This window comes from Pseudopipra pipra, chromosome 2, assembly GCF_036250125.1.
Source record: "Pseudopipra pipra isolate bDixPip1 chromosome 2, bDixPip1.hap1, whole genome shotgun sequence".
Lineage (NCBI taxonomy): Eukaryota > Metazoa > Chordata > Aves > Passeriformes > Pipridae > Pseudopipra > Pseudopipra pipra.
This window is the reverse complement of record NC_087550.1, coordinates 34,846,860-34,850,914: the sequence shown is the minus strand read 5'-3', so window position 1 is coordinate 34,850,914 and position 4,055 is coordinate 34,846,860.

Genomic DNA, 4,055 nt, shown 5'->3' with positions numbered 1-4,055 from the left:
CAGGCCGCGGGGCATGCTGGGCACTGTAGTCCACAGCCGCGCGGCAGCGCCCCCACGCGGGCGGGAGGAGCGGCCGCGCCGTGTTCGCCCTCAGGTGGTGTCACCGTGCGGGGGTGTTGGGTGCGCGGGGAGGTGACCTTAAAGATCATCTGGTTCCACCTCCTTCCGCCATGGGAAGGGACACCTTCCACTAGACCAAGTTGCTGAAAGCCCCATCCAACCTGGCCTTGAGCAATTCCAGGGATGGGGCATGCACAGCTTCTCTGGGCAACCTGTGCCAGTGCCACACCACACTCACAATGAAGAATTTCTTCCTAATATCTCATCTAAACCTACCTTCTTTCAGTTTAGAACCATTGCCCTTTGTCCTGTCACTATATGCTGGTATAAATGTCCTTCTCCTTCCTTTTTATAGGCCACCTTAAGGTGCTGTAGGGCTGCAGTGAGGTTTCCCCTAACCCTTCTCCAGGTGGAATGCCCCCAACTCTCCCAGCAGAGATGCTCCAGTCCTCTCACCGTCTTTGTGGCCTCCTCTGGACTTGCTCCAGCAGGTCCATGTGTTTCCTATGCCAAGGCCCCCAAAGCTGGATGCAGCGCTCCAGGAGAGAGTAGCGTAGAGGGGCAGAATCCCCTCCCTTGACCTGCTGCCCACGTTGCTTTCATTGCAGCCCAGTTGGCTGCCTGGGCTGAGCGCATGTTGCTGGGTCATGTCCAGCTTTTTATCCATGAGAACCCCCAAGTCCTTCACCATACGGCTGCTCTCATTGAGTTCCTCTCCCCGTCTGTACTCGTGCCTGGGATTGTTCCCACCCAGGTGCAGCACCTTGTACTTGGACTTGTTGAACTTCATGAAGATCTCGTGGACCCATGAGTCAGCAGCTGCTGTGTTGCCAAGATACAGATACTAGAAAAAAGCCCAAACGATAGCAACCGAAAGGTGTCACTGAGGGAGAAGAGCCGCAGATCTGCACCCTCTCTGCAGGGATGTATTGTTCAACACCAACAGTGGCACATGCAGGCTCAGGATGGCAATTGCTCCTTGAGCAGCACACAGTCCTTTCCCTCCACAAAGGCTTTCCTGGCAGGACAGAGAGGTTGAGTGCCCCAGGGTGCTGATTTTCTACTTCAGACAGATAACAAAATGGCAAACTGGGTGTTTGGAAGCTGCAATTTCTGTCAGCTGGAACCAACAGCTGAGCTTGGTCCATTTTAGTAATACAGGGAGCTGATCTGGAGTTCAGAATGACTGCCCCAGCTTGCCGTAGGAGGGCAGCAGCCTACAGCCAGACGGGCTGAGGATAGCACTGTCTGTTTTGATCAGGTCACCCTTCCTCTCTGTTTTATTTATGTACAAACACGGTGGAGGATAGCTATTGCTATGCCCTCAGCCAGCCATCCTGCAGCTTTAGCATGCACACAAGTCACACATGTCTATATTGTCAGTCCAGGTGTCCGGATGAGGGCTGCAGCAGGGATTATTTCATGTAGTCATACTCTGCAAAGATGCTGTATGGTAGAAGACCTCTTCTCAAGCAGGTGAAAACAGGGACAGCAAGTGGATGCAGATCCCTGTAGGAATAGATATATTTCCGGAAGAATATATAATGGAAAGTTAGAACTCATTTGCTAGGAAGCCTTTCTTCTGAGGTAGTGGCTCCTTCTCAAAGGCAGTTTCAATGCTTTCCTCCCACCTCTGCATAGCAAGAGAAGTTTTCAGCCTTGCTCTCTGGTATGCAGAGAGATAACATATTTGCAGATGTGTACAAGGCCTCCTTGGGCTAGAGAGAGTGGGGAAGGAGAGAGAGAAGATACAAAAAGCCTTAGAGGAGGAGGGGCATTGCCTTTTGCCCCTGAAGGTCCGATGAGCTGCATTGTAAAAAAGCGGTCCTTGCATCTGAAATAAACCTTTTTTTTAATCCTTCCACTGCCTTGGCATTCTTGGGAAGAATACCTGCGTATGTTTTACCTTACAATCTCCAATTTTTGACAGTGTTGAAACCCATGAGGTGGTTGGAAAGAGGGAAAATAATGAGACAATATGCCTGATTTTTCAACCTTCCGTCCCTGTTTTTCATGTAGAATATATTATTGGCTATCTGGCATCCTTCATGGGAGGTCCCTGCTGACTTCAGGATACAGACCAAAATTTTAGTATTGTCGATGGTGATGGAGCTATCCAGTCATCGGTATGTGGGGTTGGAAAGGGCTGTGTATCTTAGAGTCCACTCCTTCTGCAAACAATGAGCACACATACCTCGTTTTCTCCCTGTTTTCTTTGAGATCTTTCCTAGCCAAGTGCTGATTTTCCCACTGAATCACTAGCAAGTTCCTTTCTTGACTGTAAGTGAGCCAAAGGTGATCAAAGCTAGGTATCCTCTGAACTACATTTAGAAATGTAATCTGCTGCTGGATTTTCAGGGATGTTGAGTACCGAATTCCCTTTCTGTCTGGTGTCTTGTTTCTGCATGTTTCTGAGGCTCCCACCCTAGAAAAGGCCAAGGCTATGGCAACCTCTGTACCGGCCATGTTAGTGAGCACGGGGCCCTGAATTCAGCCCTTGCAAACCTTTTCTGGGGTCTGTGACCTGTGTCAAACACAGTACAAACAGCTATAGCAAAGCAAGATACTATTTAATCTCTACAAACAGAACAGAGTATAGGAGAACAAGAAGTTTAAAATGGTAGAAGTGTCCAGGTGGTTGTTTACATGCCTTAAGTTGTGCCCCTGTCAAAGCTGGGGCTAATGGACAGAGGCCTCATATAGTTTTATTTCCATGGATGTCAGGCAGAATCCAGCCCTTGTCAGTCCATTCTCTGCTGTCAGTATTTTGTCAGTCCCTGGTGGTCAGATACTGGTCACACAGCTTTTGTTGAATTCTGGAAGCATCACATTCTCTGCTAAAACATAGTTCCAGTATTGTGTTTTCATAGACAGTGCCTCTGGCACTCTTTCTGGTCATTTCAGTAGCTTTGTAACAGTCCAGCTACTAAATGTGCCAGCATGGAAAGGGTTAGTCAAGGAGACAGGGAGCTTTGGTAGCCGTGATTGGTGATGCTTGTGTCCATGAGTCCTTCAGTCCTTCAGGACTCCACTCCAGTCCTGAAACTGGAAAAAGGAAACGTCATACCACCACCAAGTCTTGCAGCACCACTGAGCCTTGGGCGAACGAGGCCAGATGGGAACTTTGAAGAAGATTGCCTTCATCCATTGTAAAATCTCTGCTGGGACCTGACCTGTGGAATTTGCCATGATACAAAGAGGCCACATGTCTTGAGTTCAGCACAAGTCCCTCATCCTTTCCCAGCTCATTCTCTGCCTGGCTGGGACCATCCGTCTGCCATCCCTCCCCCAATGTACACCTGCACACACCTGATCTCAGCCCTATTCTCCTACACCTCATGGGATAAGAGGGGAGTGTTGCTAGGGACTGTGGCATGGGAAGCAGAAGTGGCTCTGATCCTTCCCTCACCACATTGCTGAAACAAAGCCAAAATGCAAAATATGGCTTAGGAGGCAAAGGTGAGCAAGGCCCAACAGCCTGGAGTGGGACAGAAAACAACTGATGTCTAGAAGAAAGTTGCTATTAATCATAGGATTGTTCTCTAATAATTTCAGCACTGGTTGGGATTGTATATATTTAGGAACATGAGACCTCCACAGTGTCTCTTCTCCTATTGCTACTCAGGGCAACATGTCATGCTCTGACTCTTCTGTGTTACGAAGCTGGGCTATGCCACTGCTGGCTGCTCAGTGGGCTGTTGTACTTCAGCACTATGCTAGCAAACATCTGTCAGGATTTCCCTCTCATTTGCCAAAGGTACCTTGCAGGCAGTAGGTTGTTACCAGCAGGTCTCCATAGTTGCTTAAGGTCTTTATGGAAAACCCTGAGGAAAAGGGCTGGTGCATTCTACTCAGTTTTAAACAGACTGGACCTTAGGAGCTTAACCGTGCTCCAGAACTATATTGAGACAAAGAGCAGGGAGCCGGCGAACAATTCCAGTGCAGATCAACAACAATAATAAAATAGATTCTATATTCCTTAGACAAAGGGATTC